This window comes from Amphiprion ocellaris, chromosome 13 (assembly GCF_022539595.1).
Source record: "Amphiprion ocellaris isolate individual 3 ecotype Okinawa chromosome 13, ASM2253959v1, whole genome shotgun sequence".
NCBI lineage: Eukaryota > Metazoa > Chordata > Actinopteri > Pomacentridae > Amphiprion > Amphiprion ocellaris.
Genome location: NC_072778.1, coordinates 9,573,765 through 9,591,217, shown reverse-complemented (window position 1 = coordinate 9,591,217; position 17,453 = coordinate 9,573,765). Strand labels below are relative to the sequence as shown.

The 17,453-nt window shown below is 38.6% G+C and overlaps 1 long non-coding RNA gene across 1 annotated transcript in view; it reads right to left on the bottom strand.

Moving 5' to 3' along the window:
• LOC118469578 (uncharacterized) overlaps window positions 1-17,453 on the bottom strand; it is an 82,563-nt gene that overhangs the window by 8,056 nt on the left and 57,054 nt on the right. The gene's annotated exons all lie outside the window — the stretch shown is intronic.

Sequence of the window (17,453 nt, the reverse complement as noted above, 5' to 3'; positions counted from 1 at the left end):
TATTATTTCAGACAGGATCATAGTTTAGTTTGCCATGATACAAAGCACTTATGTTGAATCAATGGCACTTAATGTTTATTAATAGGGAAGACACATACTGCATAATGTAGAACTTAGGAGAATCGCACCTGTTTTATAATATTAATATTCAATTAATTGAACTTAAGTATACTGCTTCCTCATCTAGAATCCATCCTCAGAGACTGTGCAGATACAATTTCAGCTCCCAAAGGCAATCATTTCAAGCAGAGCATATGAGATAAGACAGCAAGGTTTTAATCAACTACTATTGATTAAACGAAGCAACTAAGAAGGCTGTGTTACAACATCGACTTCCTGTAGCGATGATATAGTGAAAGGGATAAACTCCGTGTTTTAGAAAACAATGACATTTTAAACAATGGTGCTAGTGGTGTTTGTCACGCCAACTAATCCATCAACTGGGAGTTGAGGAAGGGACGAATAAAGCGCTCACAGCCCGGGCAGGTGCCTGTCACTTAGCATCTCATCAAGTGGTAAATTATTCCAATATACATGCAACATGAGCACACGAATGCGTGCACCCACCCGTTTGACATGAAACCGTCTTGTTTACATTTGCATATTGGGTCAACAGTTGTATTCAGTGAGCTGGCATGGAGTCTGTCTTAAAATGATCGTGTGTGTGTGTGTATGTGTGTATTCATCAATAATATTACATTTTCACTGCTCCCCTTTGAAATGAACTCATTATGTACCCTCAGGCTGCCCTGAGGTATTACTCTAATCAAGCCAAATAATTCATGTGTAATTGCCTTCAGCTTCTCTCAAAACAGTAAAGGGAAGCAGTCCTCACTTCTGTGCATTTACAATGCAACCAGGATCTAGTGGCGCCACAATGAGCATGAAAGTGGGAGCAGGAAGTGTAGAGACAGGTTCAGCACTCTGCACTGGCTTGTATTTTCTCCTCAATTAACTGCCCAAGGTTGAGGTTGCAGAACATCCCAGGGCGCTTAACCTCTCTCCTGGCTTGCGTTTTCCCCTCACATTCCTCGGCCAGCCACAATACATCTATCACAGCAGCTTCCAATAGACTGTCTGGATGCAGTGGTGATAGTGAAGAATATTAATGTTTGTAGATACCCTTTGGCTCCCTATTAATTAACCCAGCTCATTTACAGTTGATTGATAAACTGCTCTAAGTTGTTACAAGGGTGCGGTTGCGAGTGAGAAAGTGATTTTTTTGGGGGGCCAGACTGTGTTGGCTTTGTATTTACTGAAGGACTCATTAGAGGCTGCATGTCAGGCATCAGTAATCTTTTCTTTTATCTGGAAATCTCAGAAATATTGGACATGCTTATGGTTCTACAGGGTTTTCAAATAAATTCCTAAAAGCAACGGCAGAGATGTTTTTTAGATTCATCTCAAAGGGAAAAAAAGCAGAAACTTGCCCGAGAAATTCTCACATTTATGAATTTAAAAAAAAAAAAAAAGGTTTAGTGATGGTTTATCCACACATCTATGTACGTTAATACAAACTTGCCTTGCTCAGCTTGTAATCATGTTGAATGAATGGGACATTGATTATTGCATATAAATCAGATCATCAGAGTAAAATGCACAAAATAATTATTTTAAAGGAAACACAATATTAGTTCAAAACAAAATGTACCTTATAGTGCCAGAGATCAACAGTTTAAAAGTCTAAACATACAAAATATCTCCAAAATACTAGAAATAATACTAAAAAACTCCAAAAATAAAATGTAGCTTCCAGTGCAAATTGCATTCATGAGTTTAATAGCCCCACGGAATGCATTTCCATGTTCCATGTCTTGATTTTTGATCTCCATCCATCCATCCTCTATACACCACTCAATCCTCATTAGGGTCGTGGGGGTTGCTGGAGTCTATCCCAGCTGGCTTGGGGCGAAGGCAGGGGACACCCTGGACAGGTCGCCAGTCTATCGCAGGGCAAGACAAACAGTCACACTCACACCAATGGGCAATTTAGAATAATCAATTAACCTCAGCCTGTTTTTGGACTGTGGGAGGAAGCCAGAGTATACGGAGAGAACCCACACATGCACAGGGAGAACATGCAAACTCCATGTAGAAAGATCCCGAGAAGGCCGGGACACGAACTGGGGATCTTCTAGCTGCAAGGTGAAAAGTGCTAACCACTACACCCTGATTTCTGATCTATTTCAAAGAAAATGTAATGATTTTTTTCCTCATTAAAACCATCCCTGTAGGGGACAAATATGTGTTTACATGTACTGGGTTTCACGTCTGCTGAGGTGAGTGGAATTAAGTACTTACTGGTTTGAGTTCATAGTCTGGAACAACACCCCAAGGACAAGGACCCACCATGGACAAGGACTAGTATGTATGATGGGTATTGTCACTTGCTGTGGCATCCCTTCTTTTTTATCTGCTTGTGTTAATTTGCTATGCAGGACAATGCCAGCTATGATGAACGGAATTATAAACCATCCTTTTTGAAAAGAGATCAAGCCCCTCTCCCAAACTGGCTGAATGCTGAAGAGCTTTGTGATGCTGAAGTTCAATCAAATGAACTGTGCAAAGCTAACACGTTTCAAACTGTTCCATATAGATGTAAAAGGGAAGTGAAATCTGGTGTGGCCACAGCTTGAGTGCACCAGTGGACGTAGCAGACACAGGGATAGCTAGGTAGAGGAAACACACAGTATATTGTTTCCCACCTGTAAAGTACAGCATAGAAACCTGACAGCATTCCGTTTTCATTAGGGACAGCGGAATAAATGGCATCTTCTGATCACTTATGTGGAAGCTTGTTGTTTGTGGTAATCTCTCCAAGAGGTTACCTTTAACTAACCCTGAGTTAGTAAGGGCCGCTTACTGTGGTGTACAAGCTGCTTTCTTCACTTCAGTAACCAAAAGCATGCTGCAGTGACAAAAGAATCTGTCAAGAAGGATTATCCCCAACCTCATTAAATTTATTTTTATTTTGTTCCCAGCAGTGATTCACTGGTAGGCTGCTTTGGTTTTACAGTATAAGACAAAGCCTGGCCAAAGTAAATTTTAAAAAAGCATCTGTAACTTATAGTGGAATGCAATGAGATCTGTCTTTTTGGAAAACTAACCACTAATCTAGAAAATGTGTTTTGTGAGCTGTATGCAGGCCTTTCCATTAATCTTCACACTGCTGAGATGAGACATACTGTACCTGCTTCTTCTCTACAGGTATGTGTCATCATGTTGTTGATAAATTAAGATGAATCTTTTGGTGACATGGGGATGAATATTCAGAGCAAATCGGGAACTACTTTTCACTGTATTTTTGCCAACAAAGCTGTGATTATGTCCTGTCTGTGATGTATCAACCACAACATTAGAACCACCTGCCTATTATTGTGTATGTCCCCTTAATGCTACCAAACCAGCTCTGACCCATTAGGGACCTCTGGGAGTGTCCTGTGGTCTCTGACACTGTGATGCTGGCAGCAGATCCTTTGAGTCCTATGGTTTGCTGGGTAGGGTCTCCATGAATCAGGCTAATTCTGGCTGTGGATGCTCGATCAGACTGAGATCTGAGGAGCCGGAAGGCTTCAGCACTCTGTTGTGTTCCTCAAACCGTTATTCAGCCATTTTGGTGGTGTAATGGGGCTTATCGTCCTACTGGAAAAGGCTGCTGCCTTCAGGGAGTTTCTTTGTCATTGGTGGTATTCTTCATCTGCAACAATCTTTAGGTGGATGGTATATGCCATAATATTTCTAGACATGAATGTCAGAGTCCAAGGTTTACCAGCAGAACATTGCATTTGTTCACTTAAACTGTCAGTGGTTTAAATGCTGTATCTGAACTGTTTTAGATATCAATATTAAAACTATGGACTGCAGAGGGATTATATAAAGTGAGAGATAATGAAATGACCTTTACCATGATGGGAATTAAAGTCCACTTTTAATACATAATAGGAAATGAATCCATTCTCTCTTTTACCTATCTTTAGAATACAGGAGGGCCTGTAGTCTGCACAGTGTCCAGTGCACATTGTTTTCTAAAGCCTGCAGTATGAATCCAATTACAAGAGTGCATGTATGTACTCTAAATTTCGTCTGTTTCATCAGGAGCGATTCACCATGTTTAAAGGTTATCTCTCAACAGCCTTCACAATCAGAAATGTTCAGTCTATTAGCTAGCTGAAAGAATAAAGTTGCCCTTTAAGCAGGTGCATCCAGCAACGTCTAATTTTGCTGTGTTCCTTATTTACATAGCAGCGCTGACTTTTCATTCGCACTATTGCTTTGAAAAAGGAAACTGTCAAAAGATGGCCGTGAGAGAAAATAAGTGTTCAAGCACGCCATGGCAAAGTGTTTAGAGACATGTTCATCTCCAGCACTGACTGGATAGAGTGTTTTGTTCTACTTGCCTCTGTGGGGCATTTTCGATGAAGCTGCACCCTGGGCCTAATCCCTCAAACTATTTAATTCTCAGAATGTCATGGATTTCAAAAGAGAGCGAGCTGAACTGGAAAAAAAATCAATAATGAATTACGGCAAATAGATGGTGCTGATATAGTGTTCACTGGTATTATGATGTAAAAAAAAAAGTGTGCAAGAATGTTTTCTGATTGTATAAATCACAGCTTATGTTAAATCGAATCAATTGAAGCTACTCAGCATCTGGATGACTTCAGATTTTAGAAACAGCTGAGCACCGATAGCTGTTGACTCTCTGAATCATATGTGTAATTATGTGATCAGGAGCTGGGCTGTCAGGAGTCCCTTTAGGACCACAAGGTGTAATTAAACCATACAGTTTGTCAGAAAATCAATAAAGTCAATTTAATAAATTTAACAGGCCACATAAAAAGGCATGATATGACAGTGGAAGCTCTCTTGTTATTGAATGGCAGAGTTTAGTGTTCCTTGTGGCATTCACTGGCAATGTGACAAAAAAATGTTTACCTGATGATAATTGCCATGATACACATATACCACAAGTATGCACATGAATAGTAAACTATCATGTGTCTGTATAATAACCCTAGTAACCTAATAACTTAAACCAAGAGAACTGACCTACAGGCAACAATATAGGAAAAAAAAGTCTAAAAAATAATGAAATAATACAGAATTATTGGTTATGGCATGACATGATATTAAATTATCTTAGTTCCTGCTTTTACAGTGTTACAAAGGACATACAGATCTCTGCTAATACATGTCCACAAATGAAGACTGAACTCATCATAGGATATACTGATGTCTAGCAGCAATAATTATTTCTTTTAGCATCCAGTGTCATGCTTCAATACACCGTTTTCTGTTTTATATTGAAGATTACAGTGTTTGACTGACGATAAACAAGTGTTTTAATTGCATAAACATAACCATTAAAATGAAAAAAATTAATAAATAGATGTTTTGGGGGAAATAAATAAACAAAAGTAACTTTGCTTATTTTTAAAATATTTTTGTGTTAATAAAATTGGAATAGTTGCTGAAGTTTCTTCCGAATTTGAATATGTGGGTGGTGAAAACAGCCTCAAATGTTCGCCAGACGCTTCATAGGAAAACATGGGACCTGACTGGAGGGTGGAATTTTAAACAATAGTGACAGGTCAACGTTATTTAGCCATCACTGCAGCACTAGAGGTCCACAAATAAGGCTAAAGGGAAACTTAACAGAAGCTAAAAATAAGAAGTTTTCTCCTGCTCTGGTTTAGCATCTTAAATTAGTGCAGTGCTAAACGTTGCAGTGCTGGGTTTGGTTGCAGGTGGAAATAGAGAACACCTGAGCCACACACAACCAAACACACAACCAACTGCTTAGTGTAGTCAGAGGTGACACATGTAAGCCAAATAAGATGTTGAAATATTACTGAATTATGAAAAGAAACTGTGTAAATATATTAGCAATAATAACACATTTCAAGTGAAACTGAACGCGGCACTTAATATTTTCACAAACATCGATCACATATATAAAATATCCAGCAAGTGCCGAACACACAATTTACATTTTAAAGCTTTAAGTCTTTATAAAGATTTTTATTCCAGCATTAATTCCATCAAACATTATAAAAGTGGCATACACTGCAAGACTACTTCTTTGTATTATAAGCTTTTGTCCATTTGAGTTACTCCTCACTTGTCCTACAAACGTGAAACATCCACCTGAATTTCCGAGGCTGCTCAAATAACGAAGCGCACCCCTGTGTAACACTGATCTTCTGATAAAGAGAAGAATACATCTGGTAAGCCCATTGCTGTTCTGTTAAGCTCGAACAACCAAAAGGATATTTGAGGTGAAATTGAACTACGTGGACCATTACACACTGAAGTAGAACATAGGACGCAATCCAGGGGCTTGCCAGGAATACACTCTCACTGTAGGCATTATGCAGGAATTAGGCTTCTGACTGCAAATGACTAAATGGGAAAATCTAATTAAATACAGGATTTGTAAAAGTATCTGTGCTGAGGATTACAAAGGCTCAGCCTCACTAAATCCACAGAGTGATATTTCTCCAAATGGCAGTTACATAAACCAATGGACAAGGCAGACCTCTCTCAGAAGGCCACCTCTGCATTTCCTTAAGAAAAAAACAAGGAACTGAAGTTCTTTCTTGTGTTACTGGGCTCTGTATCCTTTATGTCAAAAGGACACATCCACTCAATAAAGGTTCAACAGTTAGACAATGTGAAGGGAAAACTACACTACAGGTCACTGCATCCGCTACTTACCTACGCATAAGACCAAGAAGTTTGAGCGATGCTATTAAGAGGAAGGGCACTCCGAGGAGACAATGCTGCTGTGATGAATAGATGTTCACTGTCTTCTGATGCACTAAAAATAACTTTCTCTGTTGGTTTATGGGGCATAGCACAGGCAAATTGACTGGGCTCACAGGATAGCACACTTTAACCTCAGACTGCAACCTTGTAACTGTATCGCCTCTGAAATATGATCATTTGTAAGTATTTTACTTACAAAGGTTGTGTTCACACGCTGTGATTGTGATTTAAGTTAAGACTGCATTTCTATTTTATATAAAATGCACGCAATATCATTTAAATCAGGGGTGTCAAACACACGGCCCGCAGGCCAAAACCAGCCCGCCACAGGGTCCAATCTGGTCCGCGGGATGACCTTGCAATATGTAAAAAAGATGCCAAGTTTTGGGAGAAAAATTAAACAGTGAGTAACTCTACTTAACCCTTTTAAAACCATAAGGGATCAGTTTGACACCCCCGAGTTAAATGCTTAGCAATTGACATGAGCCCATCAATTTCAAGTCTGGAAAATTCCCAATGAAAGATAACATCTTGCGAGTAGTTTCTCAATCTCCTCAGTATTAAACAACCTTGACGCAAATCTAACCTTTAGCCCAGAAAATCTAAGTGCATTTCTGCAACGAAGAAGTTAATCTCATGTAAAATTAACTCATATCAGATAGAACGCAAGGAGCCAGTGCAAGGCCTGATGCATGTGTGTGTGCATGTTGGTAAGAGGCGGATTTTCCACACTGTGACCCTGAAAAGGTGTTCTGCATCCCAGCAAATGAGTTCCGAGCTCCAGGGGCTTTGGCCAACCCGTGGCATAAGTCCATGTCCAATTATCTGCCTCGGAAATTGCTATAGCTTGCCTAATTTATGCCAAATACCCACGTCTGCACACACACAGCTCACACAGCTTCTTTTCTTATTACATAATAACATATCTGCATCCCAGTATAGAAGAGACATTATATGCTCAGGCCACTTTCATTTTCCTCTGCTGAGGGAGCCTGATTTGTTCTCTACTGTAGCCGTATGTAGTCTGATCACAGAAAGGTGCCCTCAACATCAACACAGATCTCACATCACACCAGCAACAGCTCAGAATCTCCATGTAAACGCTTTCCAGAAACAACTGCTGGGAGGTTAAAGTACTATGTTTGTCTCGCTCTGGATCTCTGAATGTATCACGTATTTCAAGTGTTTTCAAACCTCCTCCTAAAAGAAAACAGCTGTAGGTTGCATTAAACTGATAACTTATAAAATGAAGGATTATTTAAAATGAACTTACTGTTGTGCTTGTGTTGACGTGACAAGGACAAGTTGAGTCCAAGAATCAAGTGCACAGGTTTGCTGTTCTTAGCAGTCTCAGCGGTGAGTTCATGCAGCTTTGTCACCACACACACTGCTTAAGTAAAGCTAAACCTTGCCACACTGAAGTCAAGTGGGTTTGTAATGCTACTTAAGGTTGTCTGCTTTCATTAATATAGGTAGAAATCACTTCTGGCAACACCATGTACAGCAAAACTGAGCGCAACCTGCATGTGACACATCTCTAAAACAATGTTTTTTGCTCAAAAGTGCATCATTTCACAATAACTGTAGTATTTTTAACAAAAAGTGTGAGGTCTTTGTTTCTACTCTATGTCTGCTTGAATGCAAACATGTTAAATAGACAATTATGGGCCCCTGAAGTGCAATGTAAATGCCACAGAATGATCCTAATCATCATTAATAGGATCCCATCATTTCATTGTTTCATGTGTTGTACATGTGCCTTTATTTCTGATGATGGATTTAACGCTCCCGGGCATGGTTGATGCCACTCTTGCACAAATCAGCAGAGAAATGATCTGTCACTCCTCACAGATGATTCTTTTCAAGCTGCTCTTTGCTAGGAGGAATATTGTTGCCCTTCTTCCACTCCAATCTGCTCTGCCCTCCACTTCAAATACTCTAGAGTTGTTCTACTGGATTCGAGTCAGGTGACATACTTGACCAGGTTGGGTTTATCTTTTTTTTTTCTTCCTTTGAAATTTTAATGTGATGTTTGCAGTGTGTTTCTTATCGTTATCGTATGGGAAAACATCCTCTGCAGCCAAGCTCTTTAGACCAGGAGTCATCTTTTCTTTCAGTATCACTCAGCACACCCCCACCACCATGGCTCAGCTCATACAGTAGTGCTGGCTCGATGCACGCCAAACATGCTGGGCCCCATGTCATCCAAATGAATTTGTTTCAGTTTTGTGGCATTTTTAAACTCATGGTTTTCCTTTTGGACACTATTTACAGACTTCATTCACTGCCCCTCACACTGAGCAGTCACTGAAATATGTTTCCACACAATCCTTCTGCCAACTCAAGCACTTGGGCGTCTGTTTTTCTTAGCATGGCTCTGCTTCTGCTGCAACTGCGTTCTGTCTTATATTCCGTAGTTCCTGATCCTCTGAAACCCCGTCCCCCGTCATTATCAAGACTTATAACTAGGTTTCTTACTTGTTGATTTGAGATCTTTCCCATGTGGAGCCATTAGACACAAACCAGGCTAAAAGTGTGAAAGCTGTGGTGTTCATAAGATGCTTTGCAACCTCGTTTATCCAGTTAATTACATTATTATGCTATGACCTTTGTCGCTGTGGTCACAGGCGTACTCACTTTTGTGGCTTTGGAGTTGGGTTTTCAGTGTAGTGTCCTGAACCTATTGGTTTTTAATTACAGATAAGATCCAATACTCTACACTTTAAGATAATAGTGCAATTACTGTAAGTTGGTAAAATTATTTGTGATATAACATTTTAGTGATTTGTAAAGGAGTGTAGGCTACTTGCTTTTTGAAAACAGAGTTTTAGAGTACAGCAGATTTGGAGATGGCGGGGTAACTACAGGTTTAACTCAGGTTTTCATTGCGCTGATAGTGGTTTATTTCTTAAAGGGGTACATCACCATGGTAACTCATGATGCTCACCTAACCCGCTCCTGAGCTAGATATGTTTGAGATGAACATCCATACATTTAAAAACAGTGCTTACTGAGTTCTTTCTGTTCTCTTTGGAAAACAGTGTCATTATTTCTAGAAAATCCTGTGGGTCTAAGTCAGGGGGGTAAGAGTTTTTGGAGGCCACCTAAAACCTTTTGCTTCCCTGAAAAAGCGTACATATGAGAAAGTAGCATCTCAGCAGGAGGGAATTCAGTCTTCCTTGCTTTTATTTCTTGTCAGTTGGCTACCAAAAATTTCAAAACAATTGTTCTTTAAGCCTCATAGTGGTAAGTTATGATAAGAAACCAGAGGCTGATTAAAGCACTAAAGCCTTGTACTTGCTGACCTTGTAAGATCTGTAGTAAGCCTACTTACTGGTTTGAATGATGTTTTTATATTCTTTACCTGTTCCCAAGACCATTTAACACCAGCAGGATTGCAGGTGAAACAGTACGGCTAATATTGCCTTGCACAGCATAAATATAGGCTGCATCTAAGAATGAAAAGAACTTAATGGTATACACAGTTGTAATTATAGTGCCTGAATGACGGCACAGTGATATTGATAAGCCTATTAACTTAAACATTCACACTGTTGGCAGTTTTTTTTTTGCCAGATTACCTTCCTGGATTTGGCTGCAACAGCAGTGTTGCTTTTAGCCTGTATTATACTTTAAAGTCCTCATGCTGGTTTAGGATTTGAGTTCTTCTTGTGGGAAATATGCATCTCTAGGGGTGTTTATGTTTGAGATTGGTCCTCTGGTGCCCACACTGTCCTTTTGAAATTAACCGGTTCATAGCTAGATTGAGAAACAATGGGTTGACTTATCGAGTTGATAACCAGCATTGTGTAATTTTTTTTTTTTTTTTTTTTAGTGTGACTGCTTTTATGGACTTAGTGAAGCCAGACATCGAAAACTTGGGAACCTGGGAATGTCAAATTAGCTTCATAGTACCGCCGTTAGACACAAACCAGGCCAAAAGTGGTACATTTTTGCCTGTGAACCACTGAATGGAAGCAAAACTTTTGTTTGTTGACGAGAAAAATAAAGTCAGTATTGCTCGAATATATTTACCTAAGCCCCAGTCTTTTCTTAAGGGTAACTATGCTGTAGTTGCTGTGCGGAATTTTTAGAAAGCATGAAATGAAAGCTGGATGTACAAAAACAAGAAAAAAGAAAGCTTTTATTCAGTGTATACTATATATGTAGAATTGTTCTATCTTGATGTCATTCTGTTATTTGCAGTTTGTTCTTTAAGAATTTTGTGGAAAAATGTTCAAGTGAAATTGCGTTGTCTGAAATATATATTGCAATTTGTGAAGGTTGTTTGTATTTCCTAGTCACATCCCCGTATATAAACACTATATCTCTGAATACAAAACCCGTAAACATCTTTATGTAATGCAGAGGGTCAACAAGTTATCAAAGCATGCTGTGTTCTTTTTTGTAGTGAAACAGCGGAAATGTCTTTTAGAAAGGGTCTTTCATGTGCCACTGACAATTCCAGTGCTGCATGTGTTTGATGACACATAATAGAGTACTGCTGCAAAACCAATACCTCTGTCCCCTTCTACTACACATCTGCTCAATGGTTTGGAGATAAAGGGATTATATTTTTGACATGGCAAGTTTAAAAAGAGAGGATCCCACCCAGAATAAACCCCTCCCAGGCCACATTTGGGCTTTAAACTTAAAAATCGTTCGCCCTTATCTCTTCCCTCCTCTATCTCAGCCTTTTATGTGCCGTATCTCACAGTGAGGTATTTGTGAAGGGGTAATTCTGTAGGTTAAGGAAACATGCTGAGCTCTGGGGTGCAATACGGCACCTCGCTACACGACGATAGCATTCAAACAACACTTCAGTTTTTCTTGAAAGGGGATTGACAACTCAACACGATCACTACCACTACTGTGGCGGTGTGTGAACGCTATAAGCATTTACCTGAGGTTTCTTTAGATTATACAGTATGCAAACTGGCAGGTAACAATCAATGATATTGGTCTATGCAGTAAAAATGGCCCCACGCGGGAGCACTATAAAATATGTAGCGTGAATAGCCTCATGCATGGAACCATAATTATATTTTGCAAAAATGTATGAACTGTGTAGCAGAAATGTAGTCTCACACAGTCGCACCACATATGTATAAACTATGCTTTGATCTATCAGGGGCACCACGCAAATATATAAACTAGGCCATCTAAGAGACCTTTATCAAGAATATCTCAGGTTGAATAATCACAATTTATCAAACTTACTTGTATTGATCAATGTCATAAACAAAAGTCATGAACTCTGATTTCATTAACTTCCAGTTCCCAAACAAAGAAATACACAGTAGAACCAATGATAATTATACACAAAGCTTTAGTAACTAATACTAGAACAAACAACAAAGAACAATGATGGAACAAACAACAGACAGAAAATAAATGAATACAGGTAAACAAATTAATTAATTAACTGTGATTGTCACTGGAAAGAGTTGGTAGACAGGGGAGGAATTTACAATCACTCTGGAATTGGAAAGCCAATTATAATGAGTAAATTCACCCGTTTAGCAGAAGGAAAATGATACTTCTGTAGCCTTTGTCTGAGGAGTGGGAGGCCGCTGCAGGATGTGTAGCTGTAAAGATCTGCTGGATGAGTAGGTTCAGGCATTTTGGCAGGTTTGCGTTGTAAAAGTGTGCCAAAATAAAAACACTACGACTAAGAGTCAAAGCGCATAGTTATAAAGACAATGTTCGCACTGTTGCGGTGAATATATAAATTAAGAAGTCCAATTTTAAGTGAAACATAGGAAAACAAAGCCCAACTTAAATGGTAGAAAAGGATCTTCAACAAGCAGTCAGAACACGCATAAAAATAAAACCCAATTAAAACTCAAGAATTAAATTTTAAGCCATCGCGAAAGAGCCCTTGTTTAAAGTTAAGCCTTAAGTTTTTAAAGCCCCAGTTGCATTCCAATAACTTTCTTTTATACAAAACATTTTGGAGACAAATTCAAATCAGCATCTAACCAGTCATGGATGTGTTCATCCCAAGCAGTGGTGTTGAGCTTCACTGTCCAGGAGAGGTCAGAGGCCAGATACCTTTACAACTTACTTTTAATTCATTTCTTAAATGTACAGCTCCAGTTGCTAAATATCTATGTTGATCCCAGATCTGAAATAACATAGAATTGGTGATTAGAATGACACCAAACAGAATATGTTCATCTCCTGAGATAGTATAAAAAGTGTAAATGTGCATACAAACTGTGGAATTTTAGGATAATTTTAGGATAAATGAAAGAACACAAGCGTATATATTCAATAGCAAGAAAATATAAGACTTAAGTCTATATGCTTAGAATGAAGTCTCAATGTGTCTTTTATTTATAAAACAGTTCTGGATGTTAGGTAGAAAGGTCAGGAGGTCATAGTGAAGAATCTCCAGAGGTTAGGGTTTTCCTCAAATGGCACTTTATGACTCTCATCAAGTTCTTGTGCAGGTAGGAAACGTCCTGTTTTCTCCAAGAGGTCTGTGAGTGGTCATTCTGATGTAAACATCCAATATGCAGATGTTCCATTAGGAAGGGAGTTTTAAGTTAACTGTCTTCTGAAATGGTTTCAGCTCTGTGAAAAGCTATCTGGATTCTCTGTAATGTTCTGCTCCTCAATCCGCTACATATATGTATTTTCTGTTGTATGTAGGCAGCTGATGGAACATACATTACTTTAAATGCTGGTTTAGCATATATGTAGGCTTATTGCATGAAAGCTTTGACTTTTGCTGCCCAACGCTGAACATTTATGGCAGCTCTGTTCTATAAAGAATCATTTGAGTTGATATACATTACATTTTGTTTTTAAAAAACAACAAAAAAAAAGCACTTTATCAGGCACACATGTACACCTGATCATAGACACAGTCAGTCAATCATGTGCCGACAGTGTTTAAAATCATGCAGATATGGGTCAGGAGCTTCAGTTAATGCTCAGATGTGATCTCAGTAACATGGCATGTTTGTTGATGCCAGACAGACTGCTTTGAGTATTGCTGAAACTACTGATCTCCTGGGATTTTCATGCACAACAGACCCCTGAGTTTACTTATATTGGTGCGAAAAACAAAAACCCTCCAGTGAGCAGCAGCTCCACAGACAGCAGGAAAAACCTTGTTGATGAAAGAGGTCAGAGGAATGGCCAGACTGGTTGAAGCTGACAGAAAGGCCATGGTAACTTAGATAAATACTCTTTACAACTGTGGTGAGCATAAAAGCGTCTCAGACCAGACAGCATGTCAAACTTTGAGGCAGATGGGCTACAACAGCAAGACCACGTCGGATTTCACTCCTATCAGCCAAGAACAGAAATCAGAGCTGGGTTGCACTGGCTCACCAAAACTGGACAGATGAAGACCGGAAAAAATATAGTCTCGTCGGAATTTGGCATTAGCAGAATCCAAACCTGCCTTGTGACAACAGTCCAGGCTGCTGGCAGTGTAATGGTCTGGGGAATGTTTTCTTGGCACACTTTGGGTCCTTTAATACCATTCAGACATCACAGTATTGTATTGCTGAACATCCCTCTACCCAACTTCTAATGCAGCCTGTGGCATCTTCCACCATGTCACATCTTAAAATCAGCACAAACTGGTTTCAGGAACTTAGTTAGTTGGAAGTTAGTTCAGTAGACTTCACTGGTCTGTCCAGTAACCAGATCAGAATCCACCACAAAAGGTTTGAGATGTGGTGGAAGAGATTTGAAGCATGAATGTTCAGCCGCCAAATTTGCAGATATTTTGTGATGCAATTATGCCTACATGGACAAAAATTTCGAAAAAAAACGTATCCAGCTTTCATGTTGTTGAATCCATACCATAAAAGCTGTGGCACTATCAAAAATTTATGATAAGGATGTTGAAAACATTAGAAAATCTGTCTAATGACTGAAGTTGAAAAGCAAGAAAACTGCAGGATTTCCGTAAGAGAAAGAAAAGCAAAGGGGGAAAAAAACTCATACTCACTGAACTTTGCTCAAAATTTCGTATGCGGCATGAAACAAAAAGCCACTTACTTTAAATTAGACTTGGGTAATCATCTGTATTTTCATTTGGCCATTACCTGACAGCACCAATGAATCGCCTCCAGTGGGAGGATGGGGAGAGACGGACAAGAGCTTCTAAAATTTTCTGTCACCTCACATTTTAAATGTGAGCATAAACAATCTCACAGCACAACTGCTGTCTAATGACATTTTTGCTCATTTTATCAGACAATGACGTGATCATAAAACAATAACTTTAACCATAATGAGCGCTGAAGTAATGAAGTATTTATGAGTTGTTAAGTTTCAAACTACTTCTGACATCTGACATCAGACACAAACGCTTATGTAAATGATAATAACTGAATGAATCCAGCTGCAATAAAACGCACTATATGTGGTGATACAGAGCAGGAGGGGACCAAATGGAGGTTTGAAGGAACTTCTCCCCCTTTTGAATGCATAATTAGAAGACATTCGCAAGTACATTTTATGGTTCATAGGCACATGTTGGTTGGGACAGCAGAGCAGGAATAAGACTCATGTTTGCATGTGGTTCATAGGCCAAGTGGATGGATTCACAGAGTGCAGCAGCGGCAAGCCATAGCATGCTGGATTGTGCAGACACCAGCGTGCAGAAAAGCTTTATTGAGCAGGCAAATGGAGATGCAGGGTGGGGTCAGGTTGCACAGCGCACGTGTCAGTGCTTCAGTCAAATCAGTCAGCCAGCATCTCCTCAGTTAACGACAGTCAAGCTTGAAATTGTCAGTCTGCGCAAGTCTAATTTTCTTGTCACGCTGCAAAGTTGATCTTTTTATAAAGTAACAAAGTAATGTAAGTTACTTTACATACAAATTACACTTGGGCAGGTAATGATCCATCAAATAAAGGGACTAAAATAGACTAGAAAATATGAACAAATGAAAAATATTTGTTAGACTATTTAGTTTCATTACAATCAAAATAGATCCTTTTTATTATTATTTTGAGAAATGGTTAGGTGCAACTAAAGGACGCCGATCTTCTTTTTTCTCCATGCAAATGACAGGTCGCCAATTATTATACAATCTGTAATTTGCATACTATGAACAAATATACAGCTTCAGTACGGGAATAATAAATACGAATAAAAATCTGTTACTGTTGCTACAATTTAGTAAGATTTTATCCAAGGAAGGCAAATAGAAGAAATGTGTGTTGTGCTCATCTGGTTGATGTCATCACCATTTTCATGCTGTACAAAAAAACACAGTGGGAATCGAGACAAAAAGTAGTATTTGTGTGATAGACTGTGACCCCCTCAGTAGTCATTCTGACAACACACGGACAAAACATTTATATATATACATATATATATATATATATATATATATATATATATATATATATATATATATATATATATATATATGTATATATGTATGTATGTATATATATATATATATATATATATATATACATATATATATATATATATATATATATATATATATATATATATATATATATACATACATACATATATACATATATATATATATATATATATATATATATATATATATATATATATATATATATACATACATATATATATATATATATATATATATATATATATATATATATATATATATATATATATATATATATATATATATATATATATGTAGAGCTTGTGCAGAGTATTTTTAGCACAGGCACGTTTCAATAGACAGTGCTTGGACCACCACTATTGTGATGCGACTGCAAAATTTGTTCCTTTTTTGTTTGTTTGTTTGTTTGTTTGTTTGTGCCGGTGATGACACACAGCACTAACCTTCAGGGGCTTTACGCTACTATCAGCGCAACCCTGCATCATCCCTGTCATAATTCATTTATGACGTAATTAGTCAAGTAGCCTCTGATCTCCAACTGTCATGTGGTAACATGAGTTTAATGGGCTAATCTGATAGTCACGCTATCAAATTTCCAGGTGAATAATCTGTTGTTTTCTTTCAGAGCATTTCACAAAATAGTAAAGTGCATAGATGGAGGTTTTCAACACACTGGTTGACCGTGCTTTCCCAATGGATGGCAGTAAACAAAGAAACAGGAGTAATAATGGTAATCATGACTCAGCTGAGACAGACTGAGCATTTAGATGAGCAAACAAATGGATACACAATAAGGAGATGAATGGTGGAATGAAAGGGTTTGGGTGCAAGGAAGAAATGGACAAATAAGCGGGCAAGCAGACAGATGGAAGTCAGTGATTATTCGCTGACCCACAGATGGTTTCCGGTCTTAGCTGTGGTGTGATGACAGCCAAACAGGAGACAGATCTGCTGAGCATGATTTCCTCTGAACAAAGCATTCACTGTGGATACAGCATTTTCTATCTGGCTAACTTGCTGGGCTTACTCAATCATCCTTCAATTCTGTCACGCACAGAAAAGATGCTTTCTTATGCTCGGAAAAGCTGTAAAACATTTCAAATGTCTTTTTTTAAGACTCAGAACTATAGTGAAGCCTCCCCAACAGCTCTGTGACTTATAAAATTCCTTCTGCCCTTTGGCTGGAGTGTAGCTCAGCGCGCCAATACTGTATGTCAGTTATCGCCTGTAACAGTAGGGGAGGATTATCACCTGATGGTTCAGCAGGAAGAACCTCTAAACCCCCCAGGAGACTTTCTGTGACCCCTACAAGTGTTG